This window comes from Podarcis tiliguerta (assembly GCF_965153285.1).
Source record: "Podarcis tiliguerta genome assembly, chromosome: 8".
Taxonomy (NCBI): domain Eukaryota; kingdom Metazoa; phylum Chordata; class Lepidosauria; order Squamata; family Lacertidae; genus Podarcis; species Podarcis tiliguerta.
In genome coordinates, this window is record NC_139541.1 from 46874743 (window position 1) to 46899896 (window position 25154).

Here is a 25154-nt window from a genome sequence, read left to right on the forward strand (position 1 = left end):
ACCCTGGTTCTGTGGTTCTCCAGCCCTGATTTAATGTGACCCAAATGGACATTCCAATTAACTCCTGAGAGGTTTTAATACACTCCCCAGATGCATACACCAAATGTGGAAGGAAGACTATGCTCAACAGTGTTGATGTGCTCACTGGCTACACCCCCCAAGTTAGTGTGGCCACTTAAAAATCACCACCATCACCATAATCATAAAAAGGACAAAAGGGCACAGAAGCCAACATAGTGTCCTCCAGAAGTCATTGTACTACAACTCTGGTTAGCCTCAGCTAGTATGCTCAATAAAATGAGATAATACTGACTTGCAGTCCTGGAATGTCTGGAAGGCACTATGGTTTTTTTTTTGGGGGGGAGGGGTTTGGAACTATACCCTTACATGAAATTTGCATGTGCTAAAATAGAAGTGCAAATACAAATTTGGAAGTAATTAATTTAAATAATTATACAATATACTATATAGGGAAGCCTATGGTCAGGGGACCTGAGTGCTCAGTCTGGTGCCTAGTTGCTCCCTCTTGATGGGCAACTTGCAGGTCTCTCTTCTTATGATTCTTTATCTTTAAACTGAAACTGGATTTGCACTCAGCTGCCCTTCAAACAGAGGGCTCCTTCAAACAGAACATCGTTCAAGCAGAAGATTGTCCTCTGTGAAGCAAGTGTAGCTCATTCAGACAATCTGGAATCAAGGTGCTGGGGACATGGCTGGTAGGCAAGGACCAGCTGGGGCTGAGAGCTGTTGAACTCTCAAAGCATCTGGAGGTTATCATGTTGACTGCTCCCTTGCCTGGACTGAGGGTTACCAGCACAAAGAGAATTAGGTTGTATTCCCAGATCCATTCTAGGCAAAGCTATCACATACAAAATAATAAAGCCACAGGTAAAATGGCCTAATGTCTTTCTTGACTATATGAGATGCCTAATCCTGGCACCAATTCAGAGCCATTTCCAATATGAGGTTTAGGCAAAATTTAAACAGGTGGCTTTCTGTCCCTCAGACTAGCCTCTTATCCATTATAAAAGCCTCTGCCTGCATTTAGAAGATTAAAAATAATGGAAGAAATATTGACTCATTTTCTTAAAGGTGTTAATGTTTAAGAAATGGCAGAGGTGAAGAAATTGTGGGCATCAGGAGGTTCAGGAATGATGGAAGTTGTTGTCCAGCAACAACTGGAAGGTCACAGACACACCAACTTTGGTTTATGGGACAGGTCTACACTGAACAGTAAAGTTGGAGGCAGACCATAGAATAACCAAGTTGTAGTAAAGGACCTACATAACCCACAACTGAATGGGAATATGTATCAAATCAGACCATGAGTCTGTCAACCCAGATGGTTTGCAGCTACTCTTGAGGGTCTCCAGAAGGAGCCTTTCCAACCTTTGACCTGAGACTTCTAACTGGAGATACCAGGGATTGATCTTGGAGATCTCTGCATGCAAAGCATGCACTCAAACAGAGAACCATGCCCCGCTCCCTGGAGAGCTATTCATCATAAGAACCATTCATGCATCCTAGAAAAACAAATAAGAGTACCGCCTTATAACTCTTTATGAGTGAATCTGCTTTATAGATAGCTGAACTCAGCTAGAACTGGCCAATTCATTTGTTAGGGAGGAAATATGAGACAATAAAGACTATGGAGCTCCAGGCATGGCTGCACCTACATATGGTGGCTAAGCAATGCAAAACATGTGCCAATATGAAAAATATGACAAGCACTTCCAAAGCACATCTGCCCAGCATATACACATACACACCCCATAAATCCCACACATTGCACATAGGGTTTTGTTGTGCTCATCATCATAAGTTCAGACAGAGGAACTCCAAAATACATACACAATGATGGATTCAAGATGGAATGGCCTGTGGATTTTCTCACATCTCACATAGTTCCGCACACATCTCCACAACGCTAAGTACATCATAACAGGCAAGTTACATAATGCATATTTAAGGCACAATGAACAGCTTGATCTACAGAATATGTTGGGTGTGTGTGATTCAGTGTTCTTTAGTTTGACTTCCACATGCCTGAGTTAGCTTTCCAGAGCAGAAAGAACACAAGTCTGCAGTTTGCTTTCTTAAGCAGGCATGCGTGAAAACCCCAAACAGAATTCTGCTGTGAAAATTGTATACATTTTTCAGAATGAGGGACTTCCATAAAGAAGTTATCCTGCCCTCTTTTATTCTGGTTGCCTGTGTGCACACTGTTTCCCCTTAACTATAATGATAATGATGATAACAACAACAACAACAACAATTTTATTATTTATACTTTATCATTTATAGTGTTGGGCAGGCCTTGGGTATTCTCACATGTGCATAATTGGACTACAGTTGCACTGCACCATGGGTTGTAGAGCTTAACATAAAAGACAATAGCAGCTGCCGTGGGATAGCGGGAGGAAGGTTTTGTTTGGAATGGTAATGTGGAGAAATAGTTAACCCATGCATCACAGTCCTAATGCTGATTCCCTCCCCCACCCTCTGGCTGCTATATGATAAAAACAAACAAGTGCAAACAGGTTAAATGTGATCACAAATTGAATGTAATACGTATCTGGCCCATATACACCTACTTTTTGCTGTATTTGTGTAATGTTGGAAGTTGTTTTTTAGGTTGTAGCTAATGTTAGCGCTACACAGTTCTAATTTAGGTCCAATAATTTCAATGGGTCTATTCTGAGTATAAATTAGTTGATGACAGCCTTATGTGTTGGTTCAAAAGTTTTTTTCTAAATACAGTGGAACCTTGGTTTATGAACGTCTCGACTGCCGAATGTTTTGGAAACTGAACTCCCAAAACCTGGAAGTGAATGTTTCCATTTTTGAACGCACCTCGGAAGTCGAACGGCTTCTGAGGCGTGTTTCTCAATTTTCCCCATTGAACTTGCTGTGACAGCCCTTTGGTCCTTGGTTTTCAAATGTTTCAGAAGTCAAATGGACGTCCGGAACAGATTATGTTCGAAAACCAAGGTTCCACTGTACACAGAATTGATACCAGAGAACGGATACCTGCTCCTATTTTGTGTATCTCAGACTTGAAGAAGACAGAAGGATAAATTGGAGTGTGGACTATATTGAGACATTGGGCCAAGAGAAGTTAGGACAGCAGTGGTTCACTTTGCCCTGCCTGGGTAGTATTCAAGGCATACCTCTGGCAGAGCTAGTGGAGAATGTATGTGACTCAGGAGTTTTGCCTCTGCTGTTTTACTTGAAACATTTATTCCCCTGATTTAGTGAAAAATAAGTAGCAGTTAGGCTACAAATCCCCCGAGCGTCTAAGTTTTTGTTTTTAAAACCCTCAACATAACCTAATTTCCAAAACAAATAATTGCAAATAAGATTCTAAGTGTCACCCTTCCCATGGGGATCTCATATGCATATGGAAGAATGTGCTCATTTTAATGATCAGACTCTGCCTGAAACAAGCTACAAATGCTACCAAACGGACAGGGAGAGATGTAGGATATTAAACACAATTCAAACACTAAAAGGCAAATTAGATCTGATGTCATTTTCTTTGCTTGAAAGTAGGGATGGACATATTTGTCTGCATTGTTTCTGGAAGTTTGAGTTAGGTAAAAGGTAAAGGTACCCCTGCCCGTACGGGCCAGTCTTGACAGACTCTAGGGTTGTGCGCCCATCTCACTCAAAGAGGCCGGGGGCCAGCGCTGTCCGGAGAGATTTCCGGGTCACATGGCCAGCGTGACATCACTGCTCTGGCAAGCCAGAGCCGCACACGGAAATGCCGTTTACCTTCCCGCTAGTAAGCGGTCCCTATTTATCTACTTGCACCCAAGAGTGCTTTTGAACTGCTAGGTTGGCAGGCGCTGGGACCGAACAACGGGAGCGCACCCCGCCGTGGGGATTCGAACCGCCGACCTTTCGATCGGCAAGCCCTAGGCGCCGAGGCTTTTACCCACAGCGCCACCCGCGTCCCTTTTGAGTTAGGTTGATGCACCTTAAAATGCAAATGAAGCAGAATTTCTCCCCCATCTTAGAATCCTCACACTGTTGTTGTTTTTAGCTACACTTTACTTGGAATCATACCCTCTATTTTGACTGCCTCCCTTTCCTATTTCACATTTGTCTCTGCTTCCTCCTGAGCACCTCCCTGTACATGTCACTGCACTTTATAGGAGCTCTTCTTATTGGTTCTTAAAGGCTCATAAATCCCTGTATTTAATTAAAACTCTAAGTCAGGACAGTTACATTATGTTAGTGATTTATATGTTTGCTTTTCAAGTGGTCATTGTTTCTGTTTGAAATTTCTGCTGGAGAGGAGAGTCTAACATTAACTACCAGAATCCTTGGAGAACTGCATCTATAGACACCTGCAGAGATATCCCAGTAGCCTATTTGCCCAACCACTCCCTGTCATAGCAAACTCAAGATGGTGGGTGCAGACAACTCTGTGGCCAAAGTGGCCCTTTCCACAAAGAGGAAGGTTGTATCTGCATACTTGGGGGAGTCCTGAGGACTGTAGAAGTACAACATGCTAAAAAATATCTCCACCTCTGCCACATACATGTGGCCTGTGCATGTGGGGACTCACGGGAGGACTGAGGAAGGAGCAAATGCACAATTAATGGAGCTACAGCTTCCCTGTTGCTTTAGCTTCTCTAAAGATAGATGTCCACAGCAGGTTAAACACAAAGGAGTCCTCTGCCATAGAAGAACCAAAGGAATTGAAAAGCACAGGACACCTTTCAAAAAAAATGTGCCTCTTGTTGCATAGGAAGATGGGGCCAGCTGTATACCGAGTCAGATCAATGGCCCATCTAGCTCAGTATGGCCTATGTTGACTTGGCACCATCCTTCCGGAGTTTGGGAGATGGGAATATTTTCCAGTCCTACCTGGAAACACCAGGGATTGAACCCAGAACTTTCTGCAAGCAAGGTAGAGGCTCCACCACTGAGCAGTAGTTCTTCTTTCTCCTCTAAGCAGCAGCAGCAGCTTCAGCAACAGGAAGGAGAGCCTCTGGTACACACATAGTGAGCAGCTTAAAGGAACAGTGTCTCTTATCTCAAGTCAAGCACATTTCATTATAACTTCCTACTTTATTAGATTAATAGTGAAATGCCCCTCATATTTCAGACTCCCCCAAGTGACACCCTCACTCATGGGTTCCCTGTCAGTTGAGGTCAGTTCACCTCCTGATTTTGAAGCCGATGGGCAAGGAACCCCCAATCTTATGTCCCATAAAACTCAGCAGGAGGTATTGAGAAATGAATGTGCCCCTACTTCTTATGTTCCTTTCAAAAATCAATCAAAATTATGCTATAATGTTTTTTGTTGCTTAAGCACTATTACTACTACTGCTACTACTATTACCACTACTAGCAACAAAAAAGTGATTGGTGCAATTTAAAAAAGTTTTTTCCCCTAAATTGAGGATTCTACTAAAATAGTACTTCAACAGTAAAGAGGTGCTGAACTGAAAAGGTATGGCAGAAGAGTATCACCAAGTGGTCTACATCGTCCAGAGAGTATAGAGGGGTAGGGTTGTAAGGAGACATTTTTTTCTGTTCCACGCTGTATTCTTCACATGCAGCGCTATTTCCATTCTGCTGCAGTTTATCTTCCACCCAAACCTGTCTCTTGCTGTCAACTGTGATGAAATTACAAAACTTACATAATTAATTATGTAAATTAGATTGTGATTATGTTATTCCACTCCATTCATTTCAATGCAAAGGAAATGCAGTGCAAATGAGGGGAGGAATGTAATCAATTATGGATAGTTGGTGGACTGGAAGCAGCAGCAGCAGCAGCAGCAGCAGTGAATACGGATTGTTTTCCTTGGATTGATTCATGTTCTGGACATGGGTGACTAAGTGAACACTGGCAATTTCTGCTCCTATTTCCATTGAAATTGTCCAGCATCTCCAGTGGGGTGAGGGTGGTCTTAGATCAGGGGGAGAAACAAGACTTTTCCGTTTGAGCCGGAGAACTGAACCGAGAGTGTAGTTAGCTAAGCTGGAGTGCAGCCTGGTGGAGGTGGCAAAACCTGCTCTCTGAGGGTCTCATGTGGGATTGAGGATCTGCTGACCCGTTGGAGAGGTATTTTGCCCTGGCTGAGCAATGCTTGCCCATTTGTAAATAAAGCAAATGTTACAACGAAGTCACCGTAAGTGTCTGAACCAAAGGAAATGAAACCCTGTGATGCCATCTCCAGAATTCTTTAGTGCCCAGGAGAGTGGGATGAGCCTGCAACAATATATAATTTTGTGTTTGTATGTGTGCTGTACATACATTGTGGTATTGAGTGTTCATTGCCTCCATGGAGGAGTGTGCAATCAAACTTGCCATGAGACAGTAGTTCTTGATTGTCATCAGCTGTAGCTCATTATTCTCTCAAGGATTCCTTGTGTCAATCGATAGGAAACAATGCGTAATCACTTGCCATTGATTGCAAATCAGTTTGCATAGACTGGCACGGGAGTCCTTGACAGGATAACGAGCAATGCCTTTTCTTGCCCATTTCAGGGCCCAAGTGGCCAATACGCCATCATCTGACAGCCCTTTCCATGTTCAATGTATGAAAAGGAAAGCATATACTTCAAAAGAGGGAGAGATGTTACACAGCAGAACTGGCAGCCACATAGCAAGACTGAGACTGCCAATTTCTGACCCAAAGACGTCTCCTTTGTCTTTAATTAATTGCTGCATGAAAGGGCAAAATTTGGCAGGGCTGTCAATGCACCTGTCAAGTGGCTCCCTGACACACAACCCTTCCAGGCACAGAAGTACCCTCTAGAGCTGGATGACACTCATAACTGTAATGGTAGAGTAATACCTTTATTAGGACCAACAAAAAAAGTTATAAAGAAATAAGCAATAAGGGGTGGCGGGGGTGGCGGTGGCAAATTAGGAAAACCTCATCTCTTTACAAGCCAGGGTCAGATGCCTCTGAATCCAGGCCAATCTCACAATGAAGCTCATCCCCACTTCCTCTAGCAGCTAGCTTTCCTTTCGATGATGGGAAGGGTTTTCTGGAGGAGGAGGAGGAGAAGAAGAAGAAGAAGAAGAAGAAGAAGAAGAAGAAGAAGAAGAAGAAGAGTAGTTTGGATTTGATATCCCACTTTATCACTACCCTAAGGAGTCTCAAAGCAGCTAACATTCTCCTTTCCCTTCCTCCCCCACAACAAACACTCTGTGAGGTGAGTGGGGCTGAGAGACTTCAGAGAAGTGTGACTGGCCCAAGGTCACCCAGCATCTGCATGTGGAGGAGCGGAGACGCAAATCCGGTTCACCAGATTACGAGTCCACTGCTCTTAACCACTACATCACACTGGCTCTCATCCTCATGTTCTTAGAGATGCAATGGGATATTGTTTCATCCTGGGAAGCACAGGGTTTGTATCTGAATTGGGAGACAGATAAAACAACAGATCCCATGCTCCCTGACTCTTCATTGGATTAGGTATTCAAAGGAGAGAGATTGGGCAGGGGAGAAATGGGTGCCGGTGGGTTGGGGGGGGAGGTAAATGCTCCTAGGCATGATCAAAAAGCTCCAGCCTTCAGCTTTCAAGAGTTTTAGGTCAATGAGGAGGCACTTTAGAGGTTTAATTAGATTCGTTCATGGTAGGCACAAAAAGATACATCTAAGATTACATCCAAAGGCTATAGTTATAGAAAAGCACGGCTGCTTTCTGTTAAAAAATAAATATAATATACAGAATGTAATGAGATATGATTAGCAATTCTATTTCTTGGATTTGCTACTGAAGCTTCACCCAAAACAAAATTTGAAGTGAATTTGAAAATTCCTCTCAGAGCACAACCTCCAATGCGTTTTGAAGGAAAGAGTATTTCAGTCCATATGTATTTTTATACAGGTGTATGCATGTCTGCAGGTATCAGTTTGTGGGCTGGTTATGTTAGGGAACCTGGTGTGTGTATGCATATACCATTATCTGTATAATAATGCATGCAGTATGTGAAAATTGTGCATTTGTTTGGCAGAATTGACAATGGGGGAGGGAAAACTCAATTCTTGTCAAGATTAAGGATTGAGATAGGCGTTAGAATAAATCAGTGCAGATTACAATGCCAAGGTTTTTTCTTTTTTTAATCTATCCCTATTTTTGATCCTCCATTTTTGTTTGTTGTGAGAAAAGGCCCTGAACTCAGCCCCAAATGCTTTGTGCTAGATCAAATCAGATACATGCTTCATTTCAGACTGCAACTAAATATAGTATAAGTGATGCTAATAATAAATCACTATATTAGGAACTCCCAAACCCTCTTTTATTTTGTGCATGTCTGTGTGTCAAAGGAAATGCCTGCTTTCTTTCTTGCCTCCATAAAGCCTCTAATCGTTTTGTGCCACTTGTCTCAAAATCTTTTTTGGCATTTCAAACAACAAAAATAAGAACTTAAGAAGAATGTTCATCTCAACAGCAGCAATTTGTCCAACCCACTGCAGTTTATACCTTCTCCAGGCTATCTCTTAACACTGATTGATTGATTGATGGATGGATTGGTTAGATTTATATAATGCTCTTCATCGCAAGATCTCAGGGCGGTTCACAGGATAAAAATACAGTCATACCTTGGGTTAAATATGCTTCAGGTAGAGTGTTTTCAGGTTACGCTCCACAGTGACCTGGAAGTAACAGAATGCATTACTTCCAGGTTTCGCCACTCGTGCCTGCACAGATGCTCAAAATGACGTCACGCGCATGCACGGAACGGCGAATCGCGACCCGCAGACGTGGGTTGCGTTCGCTCCAGGGTGCAAATGGGGCTCCAGAATGGATCCCATTTGCATCCAGAGGTACCACTGTACAAAGTAATAGTATATGGCATAGAAATAAAAGTACAGTGGTACCTTGGAAATCGAACAGAATCCGTTCCAGAAGTCCATTCGACTTCCAAAAGGCTCCAGCAGCCTGTCGGAAGAAGCAGAAGTTGCAATGGACATTTGGGTTCCAAAGAATGTTCACAAACTGGAACACTCACTTCTGAGTTTGTGGCATTTGGGATCCAAGGTACGACTGTATGTATGTATGTGTGTACGTTTCAAAAAATGCACCAGCAGGAGTGTTGAATTGGTTCCATTGGGGTAACTGTATCATGCTGACCTCCTTGACTTGCCCATCCCAGTAAACTGTAGCAAATAGCAGGAAGGGTTAGTGGTACTTATCTGCCTCTCTGCACTTTTAACTACAGAATATTCCACAGCTTCCTATATTCCATGGATAGTGTTTGCATGCAGGAAGATGCCTACAATTGGCTGTGGCCCCCAGAAGATTGCTCAGAAGGAATTGCAGCCCTAGAGTTAAAAAGGTTTCCCACCCCCACCCCCTGCTGTTGAGTATGGATGTGAAACTATGAGGGGAGACGACAAAGAATTACAGAATGAAAACTTAAAAAGGAGACAGGTAATAATTAAAGGCATTTTCTGCCTTTTGTCAATTTTTCTCTAGATGCCTCCATTAATGATCCTCAGGCAGTTAAAGAACAACTTTTTTGTAATCGCCCTAGTACCTGCAACAGCTCTTCTGCACGATGAAGTATCCGAAAGAAGCTAAAATACACGAGCTGTCCGTTGCAGACCCTAAAGGACTTTATTCCCGGAGTGGGCAATGAGAAACCAGAAATTCATTTTTCCTCCCCTTTGTCTTTGCAGACCCTAGGTGTCCTACCGCCAGAAGGACTGAGAGACTGAACTGAGATTGTATCATTCCATTTCTTAATAAAGCAACTGGGTTGTATCCAACATTAGACCTACTCAGAGTAGACCTATTCAAAGTGATGTGCTTGATTAACTTTGGTATATTAATTTCCTTGGGTCTACTCATAAAAGAACTCAGTTGGCTACAGTCCACAGCGTGAGCATCGGGTCATGTTGGAGGTTCATATTGGGGAAGCGCTGTAGCTCAGTGGTGGACAATCTGCCTTGCATGTGGATGGTCCCAAGTTCAATCCCCAACAGCTCCAAGTAGGAATGGGAGAGACCCCTGCCTGAAACCATGCAGAGCAGCTGTCTGAGCTTGATGGGCTAGCGGTCTGACTATAAGGCAGCTTTCTGTGCTCCCGTGTGGATCAATCATACAGATGTGTAATTGCACTCTTTCCTTAGCCCTGCATGTGGGGAAACATCATTTTGAACAGAGTGGTAGAAGAACAGCTGCAGCAGATGCCCTACCACTGAGCCACAGATCTCTTTCTCCCTTGCCATGTGTCATGTAGGAGAAGGCATTTCCATAATGGGAGATATATGACACACACACACACCCTCACTGCTTCATAAGCAAGAGGGATAGGTTAGATTCACAGCTCCAGAGAAGCAGGCTCGCTCTTGGGCAGTGTGGATTCATGGCTCGTAATGTCAGCTGGGAGTTGGGCAGCTGGTTTTCATTGCTTGTCGAGGTGTGCGTGCTTACAGCATATCCCTCATGTGCAAGGGAGTAGCCCCCTTTTCTCGTGACTTGCTTTTTACCAAAAAAAGAAAAGAAAAGAAACTTTCCATGTACTGTAGCTCGGTCAAGCCAGGAATTAACTGTTTGGGGTTTATGGAAATGCCGCTCATGTGGCAGCGTGGAGCAATGAGCTGGCTGAGTTACGGGACTGTAAACCTGCCAACTGTTGGCAGAGGATGGTTATGAGATGGGCTTGTCAGCACGGCCGAAGACGAGGGTGAGTTACATCTTGGTTGTCAGCTCTAGGCATGGGCTGGACAGACAGCTTTATATTGCCTTTGTTACCTTCCTACAAGCTGGACTTAATTCAGCCAGCCTCTTCGTACAATGCTAATAAACTACAAGCAGCCTTATTGGCTGCTATGTATGGATGTCAAATGCGTTGATTTACTGGTTACATTTTTATCCTCTCCGAGGAGCACTGGGCTCACAACAACCCTGGAAGGTAGGTTAGACTGAGAGATGGGGAGGACTCCGTGACTGCTCTTTGTGGCTAAGTGGGGATTTGAACTCTAGTCACTTCTCAGTCCCAGATTTACACTTTAACTACTACACCAAAGCTTTAGGCTTGTGTGATCCACTGTGTTTTTCACTACATACACACATGCATAACTTTATTTGTATGCTACCTTTTCACAGTGCAACCATGCTCAAGGCAGCTTACAACATGAAAAGAATACATAACTACAACAAAATGAAAGTAGTCATAAACAGTAAATAAAGCAATTAAAAAACACACAAACAAACTGGACAATTTCCACATAAATCACAAGATCTAAAATAAATATTTTAAACTCCCAGCAACAACTCCCTCCACTCAAATAACCACACACACCCCAACCCAAGAGTACTAGAACTTTGGGGTCAGATGCAGAATAGTACATGAGTACATGATCTGATGAGGAATTTGTGAGCATTGGACTTGCCACAGTTTAAGAAGGATATTGACAAGCTGAGAATGTGCAGAGGAGGGCCACCAAGATGATAAAGGGTCTGGAAACCAAGCCTTATGTGGAACGGTTGAGGGATTGGGTATGTTTAGCATGGAAAAGAGGAAACTGAGAGGAGAGTGATGGCCATCTTCAACTATCACATGGAAGAGGTAGCAAGCTTCCTTCCTGCTGCTCCAGAGGGTAGGACCCGAACTAATGGATTCAAATTACAAGAAGGGTATTCCAGGTAAACATTAGGAAGAACTTCCTGATGGTAAGAGCCATTTGACAGTGAAATGGACTACTTTGGAAGGTGGTGGACTCTCCTTCACTGGAGGTTTTTAAACAGAGGTTGGATGGCCATCTGTTGGGGAATCCTTAGCTGTGTTGCCTGCATTGCAGGAAGTTGTACTAGATTACCTTTGGGTCACTTCCAACTCTACCGGTCTATGATTCTATGAGATTGGGCTAAGCTTTACTCAAAGTAGACCTACTGAAATCCAATAATTTTATTGGGTCGACTCTGAGTAAAACCTAGTTGAATACGAACCAGTGTGTTAGCACTGGAACTCACATATAAATCCTTTCAAATACACATCTAACTCCTGTTCCCTCCCCAAGCTTTCAGGGTTTCAACAGGGCTCCTCCAGATGGCCTATTTATTGAGCATTCATTCTGATTTGCTTGCACAGAACTTACACAGCTGTTTGGCCAGTGGAGGCCCAGTCTATCTGCAGCCAACTCCCACCTGTCTGCCTTACTTATAACCAGTCCAGAGGGTGACCCTGGCTGTCAGCTTCCTCCTTCTCAGTTACAGTGTCGTGCTTGTAGAACTCAGTAGGGAGGAGAATGGGGACAAAACTGGAATTAATTGACTAAACCTGTTATTTGCTCTGGCTCCACCTACTGTTGGTCTCCCTGTCTTCTGCGCTACCAGTTCCAGTGGACAACAGCCACAACTGGTTTAGACTATACCAGGGATTTCCTGAGCATTTGTTTGTTTTCTTTACAGGGAGGTTATAATATAATGAGCATTCATTCTGATTTTCATCTACGACTGGTAGGGGTGGGGGGAGGAATTTGATTTTATTTGCATTTTAATGAGGAACTACCCAGTTTTCACTTCCTGAACCAATGAGTAAATAGTAAAAACATGATTTCATTCAGTGATCTCAGAGTTGCCAGAACAATGTTGTCCAGCCTTTGAATGCCCGGGTAAACAGGAATGTTTTCATATACCTCCTGAGCATCAGTAATAACAGACAGTGCACTTCACTAGAGAAGGCATTCCATAAATGGCCCTGTTACAGGTCAACACCAAGATGGCAGCTCTTGGTGGCACCATCACCACCAAGGCCTTCTTATGTTTCTAGCTGATGAGCCTAAGCCCTATTGAAATGTATGGTGAGTAGACACTGCACTCAGTCCTTTAAAGTTCTTTTTCAAGCCGTTACTCAGGGCTATTACAAAGACATGCAAACCTCAAACTCTGAGCCATTTGCATTTTATTTGACTTTGACTTTTTTTGTTTCTGTTATTTCAAGACCCCAAAACGTGTGCAAATTTATCCTTAATAAGAAAAGTGCAATGCAGTGTTTAGCTTCAAAACTGCATCTGTGAGACAGTGATTAGGAACTTCGAGCAAAGCCCGGAAAAATCTTCAGGAAAGGAGTGGAAAGTGATGTGAATTAGAAAAAAAGGGGGGTGGAGGAAGAAAGAATGAAGAGGATGTGTATTCTGGCTGTGGATTAAAGAAGCTACTTCAGAAATACTGAATGAATCGGAGCATTTGTGTGTGTGTGTGTGTGCGCAAAACATTTGTTTGGAGAGCAAACGAGACCCTTTGGGGAGGCTCTTATGGCACATCCTTTTGAAGCAGGATTGCTAGAAATGAATCATTCAGAGCTATCAGTAAAGAGAGTGATGAGCTTCCATTGATAAGACACCACAACCTTCTAATAATAGCTTCTGACTTATATGAAAACTTCACTCTAAATCTGACCCCAGCTTCCTAGCTAGCTGACCTGTGCAAGATACTAGTGCTTATAGGAACATGTAAGAACAGGGCCACAGTTCCCACATGGTTCTGTCGAGCTTCTCTTAACAACTTTCAGCATCCTTAATAAACTACAGTTCCCAGGATTCTTGGGAGGGGGGGGAAAGAGATGACTTTTGAAAGGCCACAGCATCCTGAAGGTCCCAGGTTCAATCCCTGGCATCCCCAGGTAGGGCAGGGGAAGACTCCCTGTCTTAAATCCTGGAGGAGTTGCTGTCAGTCAGCTAGATAGATCAGTTGTCTGACTCAGTATAAGGCAGCTTCTTACATTTCAATGTAAGTTGTATAAGAGTGTTTAAAAGGATTTAAAGTTGTATACGAGTGTTTAAAAGGATTGTGGGGATGTGGCCCTAGAACAGCTGGCAGAAGACGGTGCCTGAACTTCTCTCCCTGATATGGTAGTTTTCAATTTGCAAGGAGTCTATTTTTAATGTAGGAGAGAATTAAAAATACTATTACCCAGTTGCAGTTTGAAACAGTACCATATTTCCTTCTATTTCAGATGATCAGGCTGTGAGTGTTATTTTATGTAGCCAGAATGGCGTCATCCAGGCACAAGAAAGAGGTATTAGTAGGTTTGGGGGTAGCCCCAAGGTTTGCAGCTGGACAAAATGAAATGAAAAGAAAATCTGGATAGCTCGGTTGGTTAGAGCTTGCTGCTGATCATGCCAAGTTTGCAAGTTTGATCCCCATATGAGAGACCTGCATATTCCTGCATTGGACTAGATTATCCTCAGGGTCCCTTTCAACTCTATGATTCTATCATCTATGATCTAAACACTATGGGGGAAGGTAGGGAGAGTCAAATCTGTCCATTTTGGTTTCTATCCATTTCTCATTTTTCCTAACTTAAGTTCAGTTCTCTGCAGTTTCAGATCAGTTTGCAATTTTAAAAAGAGTCATTGTGAAAATTTATCAGGGTTTGAGTGCAAATTTCTCCTAATACACATCTGTTTGTATGCAACGCTGCCTAATATACAAATTTCTGCAAAGCAATTTCCCCTCTTCCCATGCATTTTTGTACATTATTTCAACCAATATATGCATTTTAATGCACACTTTACTGCATTATATTGTTACACGACACCCCCAATCTCCATAGCAGTGTGAGATTTCAGGGAATTCCAGGCATGTGTTACCCAGGGTTTGTATTTGTTTTGGAAATGGAGCACACTGAAGACTGTGGGGTCTTTATGATATACTCTTTATATACACATATAAACAACCTGAGAGGCTCACAGCAACCATACCCCAAGAGGTTCTTGCTTCCCCCATAGTCACAGAATTGGATTCAAACAGACACCACCCATTCTAACACTTGGGGGTTTGATGCCTTAATTATGTTCTAGTGCCTACAACCTATAAACAATATTCACATTGCTTGGCTGTAGATCTGCATTACAAAATACAGAAAAATGCATTTGTGAAGGATGACTGTGTTTTGGTTCTCGCATTGTTTCAGGAAGTGCAAATTAGGGCGATTCACCTTTAAATTTATACTGAATTAAATTTCTTCCCCATCCATAGGGAAGGATCCCTCCAAATAGCCCAATAGCGATTGAGCATGCTCAGTAGCCCTGGAATGCTGCCTGATTGATGGAGGCACAGTGTGGGGGAAGAAAACTAGAGAGGAACTATGGGGTGACTGGAATCCTGAAGAACCACTCTCTAAGCTGCAGTGTTTTGTTGCAGAGCCCAGTTGTCCACTTGAATTCTATTAACTCATTCTGTACGTAAGACCAGACCTAAAATGAGCATAAATGAAAGAAGGACTTAAAAACAAGCTCCAGTATTTTTTCACTGAAAAACAAACTCCCCCAGAAATAGCTAGTGCTTCCCATACGCATTATTACTTCTCAGAGAAGTCAAATAACTCCTCCAGTATTCTAAAAGAATGCCTGCTTTATAGGTCTTCAGCGATAACACATCGGACGTAACTATCAATTATGTTATTTTTGTCCGTGCTAATCATGCTTGGGGAGCAACTGAAGTTTCCTTTTAGAGTTAATAAGAAACATTTGCAGCAAACGTGGGGAATTGTAGAGATAAAGCAATTGGCAAGAAATAGTATGTTTAAATACCATAAAACAGCCAGGATCCAAACAGGTGTGAGATAAAGCAGTATAAATAAACTGCTCTGTATGCAGCACATTGTGCCGCAGAGTTGTGTAAAAAATAAATAAAAATTGCACGAAATAACTTCGCTCCTATCCAGAGGAAAAAATGTAACAAAGCCGTTCCTTGTGTCGGCTAATTAGTTCCAACAGCTGGGAAAACATTTCTCATGTGGAAACTTAAAAAAAAAAAAATAGAAGAAGAGAGAGTTAAGAGTGGTTCTATAAAAATGAAAAACAAAGACGCGGTCAGATATACAAACACCTTCCGGCAATCCGAGATGCAGGTTTCTCCAACTATTTGCCAACATTCCCTACGACCACAGCCTAAATGCTTAAGAAAGAACACTGAGCGCCCCCTCTGTCACCCCATCTGCTTCTCCCTCTCCCTCTCCCTCCAAGTCTTTCAATGCTCTCTATTATCTGCCAGCAGTCCCAGCACATGGCATTCTATTGCCTGTAACCCAAGTTTATGTATTAATGTGGAGCTCATAATCAACAGTTGAGGCATCACTCCCCTTCATTCTGCGCATGCTCAGGGATACCTGGCCCTTTGCTTTTTCCATGATATGTTTCCCCTACATATGCTCAGAGGCATTCAGCCTTGTGGGTGCCAGTCAAAGTGGTTCTCTTCCAGTAGATCAGACGCACCTTGCTGGTTCATTGTTACCACTTGTCCATTAGGGAGAGAGAGACCCACCTATGACCTGGAGTGGGGGATGTGGCTGTCTTGCCTGAAGAGGTCCCCACATGGCCACTTTCCATACACACTTCCCCACATCCCTTTGCTAGGGCTGGCATTTTAAAAATTCAGGCTCTGATTCTTGCCTTACTCTAACCCCTCTCCCTTATTATGGTGCTGCACGGAGCGCAGTGTTTCCTAGCAGATGCAGTCTTGCATCAAGAGCAAGTGGAATGCCATAGCTCAGTGGTAGAGCATCTGTGTTGCATATGAAAGGTCCCAGGTTCAATTCCCAGTGTCTCCACAAAGGGCTGGGAGAGAGCTGGGAGAGATATGGGACAGACCTAGAGAGCTGCTGTCAACCAATGTATACAATACAAAGTCAGATGGAATCTATACAAGGCCCCTTTCTGTGTTCCTATGGCCCGCTCTGTTAAGTGTCCTTAAAGGGGTAAGGGAGGAGTGAGTGGTTGGGGATCCCCTTTTGCATGTCAAAAAATCTGCAAAAATGGAGACACAATTTTTTTCCATAAATGACCAGGTTGTGAACTTCTTATCCTTCCCTTGATGTCGACACACACAACCATATTGACATGGTTGCCCATAATAGTAAGAAGAAAAATATCTTGCAAGCAGGACCACCTCTGCCATTAAGCAGAGTGGGATGGCTGCCACATGTGAATCTGGTGGGTGGGGAAGCACTGCAAGGCATTAGAGGACTGAGCCGGGTGCACCACATTTCCTGTCCTAAGAAGACCCCTGCTGAATCAGACCAAAGGCCCATCTAGTCAAGCACTCTGTTCTCACAGTGGTAGGGTTGCCATATTTCAAAAAGTGAAAATCCGGCCACAAAAGCTGTGGGTTGCCATTTGTCCAGACACCGTTTTCAACTGCCATATTCCAGCTATGTTCAGGAAATTCCAGACATATGGCAACCCAACCCGATACTTTAGGAAGACCACAAGCAGGAACTTAGTTCAACAGACCCCTATTCCATCCACAGAGCAAAATTTCCTTGAGTGTTTTAATAATCAGTGCCTTTTTGCAGAGAACTGCAGCTTTGTGAGGGGAATAAGGGTCTCCTAACAACTTTTAGCACCTGTAACAAACTACAGTTGCCCGGATTCTTTGTGGAAACCATGGCTGTATAAGCAATGTGATACTGCAATAAAGGTGGAGTACAGACGGGGCCAGAGCCTCTTTCCACAACTCCCATATGACTGTGTTCTCTCCCCCTGCCCCCAGTCAGTGTGTCTTCACCTAGCAAAGTGGTTTTGGTAATCCATGACTTGTCTACATTTGTCTGAGTTAGCATCTCAAAAGGATTATGATGTTTACAGAGACAGTGGTAGGACATGAAGAGGTACGAGCGTCTTTCTGCAGTTGATTCATTTCTGCTAACCACTGATGGATGTGATAAAACACCCTCTTACGTGTTGTTAATAAAGCAGCAGAAAGCCAGCCAATGAGTATGTTATGCTCTACACACGGAGCATGTTGGTTTCATTTAAAGCATCAGACATCTGATTCTCTCTCTTTTTCCTGTAGCAAGTATTATAAATAGGCCCCATTACTATCTGATCCTCCTTTTAATGTTTTTCATTACAAAACCACAGTTAATTTTAGATAATAGTGGCAGATAATCTCAAATTTGTGTGCAGCATATGTCCCAGTTTTTATGGGGCGATACGGGGCGGGGGGGGGGGTGGCAATGAAAAAACACAAGTGGCCGTTTTCTTTTAATTTGCAGCTTGGGGTGTATTTGTCAAATGAATTCTCCTGCTGCAGACATTCAGTCTCCTTGCCTTCCAGCAGATCAAAAGTCTTGTCTATTTACTCTCCTCTTTGTTTGGCTATGTGTCCTGAACAATGCAGCTGGATTGTTAACCAGTCTTCGCGCCAAACGGCAGTAGGAGGAGAGGTGGTTTTCTCAGGGCCAGCCTACAGTGAAGGGCAAGATGGTGCCCCCCTTCAATGTACATCTCCACTGCACCCGACAGCAGCGGGGTAGGCAGAATGGCACACACCACTCTGTCCTTAGGAATATAGGAAGCTGCCTTCTACAGAGCCAGAGCACTGGCCCCATCCAGCTCAGGTCTGTCTCTACACTGACTGGCAATGACTCTCCAGGGCGTTACCTGGAGAAGTCAGGGGTTGAACTTGGGATCTTCTGAATGCCAAGTGCTTGCTCTTTCCCTAGGCTACAGCCCTCTCCCACTAAATTAGGCTCTTTATTATATTGCTGCTGCTCTGCCTCCTTCTCAAAAGCTTTTCCACTTGAGGCTCCAGTGTTGTACCTAGGTACTTTTAGACCCTGAATAAAGTAGTTTTATGGGTTTCCACTGTAGACAACTGTGTGTGTTACTTCTGTTGTGAAACAGTTTTCCTCTCCCTACCCCCTGCTAACCATTTTATGCTTCATAATGGATTCTACATTCCTGAGATGTTAGACTCCAACAGAGCAATGCCCAACAGAGCAATGCCCCCCAAACTGTTTTCCTTCCCTGACTTCTTGTTTCATTTTAAAGAATACCCTAAACTAGGGTTGCCGTATTTCAAAAAGTGAAAATCTGGATGAAAAAAGTTGTTTTGCCCAAAGTTGTTGAGCTTTCATTACAAGATCCCACAAAAAAAAGAGAAGTTTTTGAGCTATTTTTAAGGAAATTTGCCAAAATCTACACTTTCGACATGGGTTGCCATACGTCCGGATTTTCCTGGCCATCTAAGCAGTTTTCGCCCAGACACTGTTTCCAACAGCCAAATCCTGGAAATGTCCAGAAAATTTGGGACGTATTGTAACCTTACTCTAAACATGTGCAGTTTGGCATTTAAAATACTACACGTTGCATTTAATTCAATGTAAAAGAAAAAAGACCCCTGACAGTTAAGTCCAGTCACGAACGACTCTGGAGTTGCGGTGCTCATCTCGCTTTACTTGCCAAGCGAGCCGATGTTTGTCCGCAGACAGTTTTTCCGAGTCATGACTAAGCCGCTTCTGGCGAAACCAAAGCAGCGCACTGAAACGCTGTTTACCTTCCCGTCAGAGCGGTACCTATTTATCTGCTTGCACTTTGATGTGCTTTCAAACTGCTAGGTTGGCAGGAGCTGGGACTGAGCAACGGGAGCTCACCCCGTTGCGGGGATTTGAACTGCTGACCTTCCGATCAGCAAGCCCTAGGCTCAGTGGTTTAGATCACAGCACCACCCGCGTCCCTACAATTCAATGTAAAGGAAATGTCAAAACAATGTAACAGAGGATGAATAATTAGGTGTCATGTGACTAACAAGAGAATAAAATTAAAAATTAAAAAACAAAACAAAAGAGGGATGACAATGATGTGAATGAATACTGATTGTTTTCATTTGGCTGACTTCAGTACCTGACATCAGACAAACACACAAACTGCAATTTCTGTTTTTGTCAGAATTCTCCTATATCCCTAAAGAATGTAAATATGTAGATGTCTAGTTGCCCCCCCCCAATAATCTATAAAAATTAAAAATAAATAAATAAGAAGAAACAAAGAATGTTGCAGGATCAGCCCTAGTGGGCTCTGGCATGCCGACACCGAATTGCTGACTTGGAGCTGTTTGTCACTACTGTCATCATTTCTAATTCTCTGGATGGATGGGTAGGGTGTGGGGCCTTGGACTTCAGGGCCCTAGCATCCAGTCCAGGTTGCACCACTGGGGACTCTACTTAATGGCAGGGATGGCCTTCGCTTCTGTAAAGGGTTAGCAGATGAACAAAATGGTAGATAATAATATTAGTATTGGTAGCAAGAAGAAGGTGAGCTGGGGTCTTAAAACCTGTTTTTTAAAGGTATTTGTGGGGGTTGCACCCAAGATTTCAAGTTGCCTTATTCAGACAAATGCAGATGTTTCCCACTGCCCGAATTATAAGTGCTGGTGGGAGGGAGACCTGGCCTCTGATGGCCTTCATAGCTACTGTTGCCAGAAGCATTATGGAGAAGCATGATTAGCTAAACATAGGAAGGAGTCAAGGGGTGGAGATTGTGACGTTCATTAAGGGTCCCCCTACTTTCCGCTGATAATCCAGCTGCTAGCACTGTTTTTTGAAGTCCTAGGTACAGACTTAATTAGCACCTGTTTACCCAGGGATGGCTATATGGTTGTGACAAATGTATCCTTGTTGGGAATCAGGCTTCCTGACTCCAAGAAATCCCACTGGTCTCATCAAGGCATTTTGCTTCTTTCAACATTTCTCAGATGAGGAAGAACTTCTAAATTTGCTCTGAATTTCACAGCAGGCAAAAGCAAAAAACAAACAACTCAAACTCAAACCAGCGAGGGATGAGCAGAACTCTCCAGAGAAATCTTGCTTCTCTTTGATCCTTTTGGCTTCCTTCAAAATTTCTCAGATGTTTTCTCCTGAGGAAAAACCTCCAAAATTTATTTTGGGTTTAAGCAAAATTCTGGTGGCCATGCAGCTATTAAAAGTTACTGAAGGATGCTGAAGAGATTTTACAGGAATGGTAGAGCATTTGCTTTGCCTGCAAAAGGTTGCTGGTTCAATCCCAAGTATCTGCAGATAGGGCATGGAAACATCCTTTTCTGAGACCCTGGAGAGCCACTACCAGACCAGGGCTGGGGATCCCCAGGGCTGGGGGCTGAATGGGGCCACACCTTTTTGCCCTCCTGGAGTATTTTGCTTGGCTTGAATGTGACCTTTAATTCTGATAATGCTTCTTGCTCCCTTAGAAGGAGGAAAGAGAGCAGTGTGTGTGTATAGAAAATGTACAAAGGTAAAATCTACATTTGCTGCTCTGTCTGCTTCTGCCTGTGGCCTCACTCACCACTGGTATGTAGACCCCAGAAGATTGCTCAGAAGGAAATAAGGCCCTCAAGCTGAAAATTGTCCCCCACCCAACTCTGTTTTCTTTCCATTATGACTTGGTGCCTTCCTTCCTTTGCTCAGAGGTAGAGCATCTGCTTTGCATGCAGATGGTCCCAGGTTCAATCCCTGCCACCTCCAGCTGTGGCTCAGAGAAAAGCAATGTCTGACGTCCTGAGAGCTGCTGGCATTCACTGTAGACAATACTGAGCTAGATGAACCCATGGTCTGGCTCAGTACAAGGCAGCTTCCTATGTCCCTGCTCTGGCTCTCTCAACTCTGACTTTGTCACGTACAGATTTGTGGGGGCTGGAATGCTTCCTCTTCTCTTTCTCCAAGGCTCTTGGATCTGCATGTATCCTTGGGTGTGCTGACCAGGAAACGGAAAGATTAAAAGATCGTAGGGTTTCCAGTATTTGAGGCACTCTTAATAGTTGAGGAGTGCAGTGTGTGTATTGTTGACAGCCCCTTGTCTGAGCAGATACCGAGGGCCAAGGAGAGATGAAGCAGTCACTTCCACCTATTCTTTGGGAGTGATATGTGAACGACATCTTGGTCAGAGGCAAGGGTATGCTTGCTTGTTCCTCCTTTCTCCTTTTGCTTCTTCCTGCTAATCTTACTTTTCTTAGCCCTGTCACTCTTTCCTCTCTTGTTTTTCCTATGGGCAGTCCAAAAGGAGACCTTAGAGCACCAGGCTTCAGGAGCCTCACAGATCCATTTCAGACAGAGCCCCAGCTGATGTAAGATTTGTGTTCCTTCTAAAGCCCTATTCAGATGACCGTTCTGAACAGAAGGAAAGAATAAGGCCTCCAGGGGACTTAGAAGTCTGGGGTCCACCATATTTAGAACAACAGAAGTCTGAGATGGTTTATAGTCATTCTAATATGTTGCCAGAGTCCCTTTATAGCTCCGGGTTTTACAGTTTGCTTTGATTTCAGCCCTGGGTTCTCTTTGTCCACCTCTGGTGTAATTGCAGCATGCTAAGGAAAATTGCAAAAATGTGTCTCGCTTCCCAAAGGCAGCCCACAGTCCAAAGTGTTTTTGGCTTCCATGCTCTAAACAAGACACTGATTAGCTAGTAATCAGCCAGTGATTAGTAGAGACAACTGGGTCACTTAGAGTTCAGGCTGCACATTGTTTGCTTCAAGGCAATGGAATGCTACTGCCCAGACCAGACTAACTGATCCGATTGCCCACTGTAAACACTGGATTTGGCATAGTTGTTTTGGAAAATCAATTTGCATCCTAGGAAGGGAAATATATGTGTGTGCATATTTAAAAACCAGGTCTACTGTTTCCATTTAGAATGTGGCTGCACAGTGATTCTGCAGTTTGCCCATTCTCAGAACATTTTTGTTTGCACTAAAACTCCATTTTATTTTGAGCTGAATGTAGACAAATTGAATTGTAAGGGATAGTCATTAAAGTTTTCATATTTATTTTTTTGGTGGGGGAAATTATCATAAACATCTGGCACCAGGTTTGCATAATGTTCACATTCATGTGAGTCTCTGAGTCCATTTACTAGGAAGCAACACAATATTTTTTCTCTCCATAGAATTATTTTTGGAATGATTTCTATGGACTCAAACATTCAGAAAACACTGTGGGAATTGAGGTGGGGAAGGAGTGTAGAAAAATGGCTCTCTTCTGTGGGGTGTAATCTTTCTGCCATATAAGTTTTCTTCAGAGGGTGTGAGTAGATCTAAGGGTTTACTCTACAAGAAGGTAGATTTCAGTGGAATATCAGGAGAAGCTTTATGGTGGCAACCAATTACCATGGGGAGTTGTGGCTCCTTTCTCTCTGGCAGCCATCAAGTAAAAGCTAGATGTTGGGGAAGGTCTAGCTCTAATTTCCTGCTTTAAACAGGGGATTGAACTAGGTTACCTCCAGGTGCCCATCCGATTCTCTGATTTTATCAGAACTATTCCTAGAACACTTTGAACACAGGTAATCTTCCTTCTACTGAGTCAGACATTTGGGTTAGTCTAACTAAATATTGTCTTCACTTACCGCCAGTGACTGTCTAGTCTTCTTCAACCCTATCTTGAAGATCTTGAAGATTGAACCAAGAGGTCTCCTGCATCCAAAGCAGATATTTTACCATTGAGTGATGGCCTTCCCTTTAGCATTGCTAAATTGCATCTACAGAAGATGCTCATTAAAGGTAAAGGTAAAGAGACCATTAGGGCCAATCGTGACCGGCTCTGGGGTTGCGGCGCTCATTTCACTTTATTGGCCAAGGGAGCCAGTATACAGCTTCCGGGTCATGTGGCCAGCATGACCAAGCTGCTTCTGGCGAACCAGAGCAGTGCATGGAAACGCCGTTTACCTTCCTACCTATTTATCTACTTGCACTCTGATGTGCTTTCAAACTGCTAGGTTGGCAGGAGCAGAGATCGAGCAACGGGAGCTCACCCCGTTGCGGGGATTCAAACCACCAACCTTCTGATGAGCAAGTCCTAGGCTCTGTGGTTTAACCCACAGCGCCACCCGCGTCCAAGATGCTCATTACACTTAACTAAATGCCCCTTTCTACATCCCCTGTGGAATTAGCACTACCTGCTTTCTGAACAGGAATTATAACAAATGCTCTCAAAACAGCTTACAAAAACAAAATGTAACAGTCATGAAACAATTAAAGCATGAATAAACCACAGTAAAACAGTAAAACAAAATAGCAGAGCATCAATATTAAAAATAGTAGCACCCCTAAACACATTTACTTGAGAACAAGTCCCATTGAAAATAATATATCATCATCATCATCATCATTATTATTATTATTAATTTGTTGTGGCTTCAGTGATGCAGCTAAGTCTAGTGCTCCAACTGTGCCATTCATCTCTGGACATAGTGGCAAATGCCTTCTTAAGTTACACCTTGTCTAGAATACTGTAATGTGCCCAATGTGCATCTGCCGTTTGGAAACGTCAGCTTGTATATCATTCCAAAGCTTCCTTGCTCTTTGGGTGCTGCCATGGGTCACTTCCACACTATACAACATATTTATACCACTTTAATAATAACGGTTTTCCCCAAAGAATCCTGGGCTCCTCTAAGTTACAATTCCCAGCACCTTTAACAGAGTAGATCTCTGAGGAATCCATGTGCTTTAAGTGCACTTTCAATATATGGCATGGCTGAGACCATGCTCTTCAACCGCAGAAACTGCATTGGCTTTTGCCTCTTGTCTGGGTTTATGTTCTAGGTCAGGTATTATAGGCTTCTTAGCCATTGCGGCACCCTACACCTCCCAGAAACACAAATACCGAGCCTGGGCAGATTTATCCATCCAAGAATTACAGCCCTGAACTCTAAAAAGTCATGGGGCTCTGAGACACAATTACATGATGTACTTCCTAAAAAGATTTGTGTTTCCTGACAGTATGTGTTTATCAACTATTGGATTTCCTCTCTTCCTGTTTCAAGTGGAGAATCTGCTGTGATTAAAATTAAAGCAGCAGCAGCAGCAGCAGCAGCAGCAGCAGCAACAACAACAACAACAACAACAACAACAACAACAACAACAACAACAACAACTTGGGTTACGCTGCTTAAAATAGCATTTTAGCTAGATGGTAGTTAAAATAAAAAAGTAACCCCCACCTTATTATTATTTTTGGGAGCCCTGTGGTTTCACTGTCTCTATCATTTAAAACATCTATAAAGCACCCAAATCTTGCTAAGCACTGTGCATATAAGCTGTGACAGTGCTTGCCCATTGTCTCCCCAGTGTGAACGGGGCCTCAGAGAGTTACTTCTCTCTGGGAGGGAGTTACTTTTCTTTAGTGATGTGCAAATTCCCACAGGTTCATTTTGTATTTTGATTCGCAGGAGAAAGTGAAGAACAATGTCTCTCACACACCCCTTCCAAAAGTTTTAAATTGTTTGCTGGTCCCAATCCATGTGTGGGGGCTGCTGCTACTGCTCTCTCTTTCTGTCTCTGTGGAAGATTGCAGGGGTGGGGGCATAAACCAAGGTGAAGCAACTCCCTCTGGCAGTAGTATCCGCAAAGGCAGCTAGATCTGGTCTCCAAGGCATGTATCACCTGCTAGTACAGTG

The 25154-nt window shown here is 43.3% G+C and overlaps 1 long non-coding RNA gene across 1 annotated transcript in view; it reads right to left on the reverse strand.

Moving 5' to 3' along the window:
• The window catches only part of LOC310683114, a 90258-nt gene that overhangs the window by 42214 nt on the left and 22890 nt on the right, over positions 1-25154 (reverse strand). Inside the window, exon 2 of the long non-coding RNA XR_014514293.1 lies at positions 23103-23212. This is a non-coding gene — a long non-coding RNA (uncharacterized lncRNA). The remainder of the gene's footprint in view (positions 1-23102; positions 23213-25154) is intronic.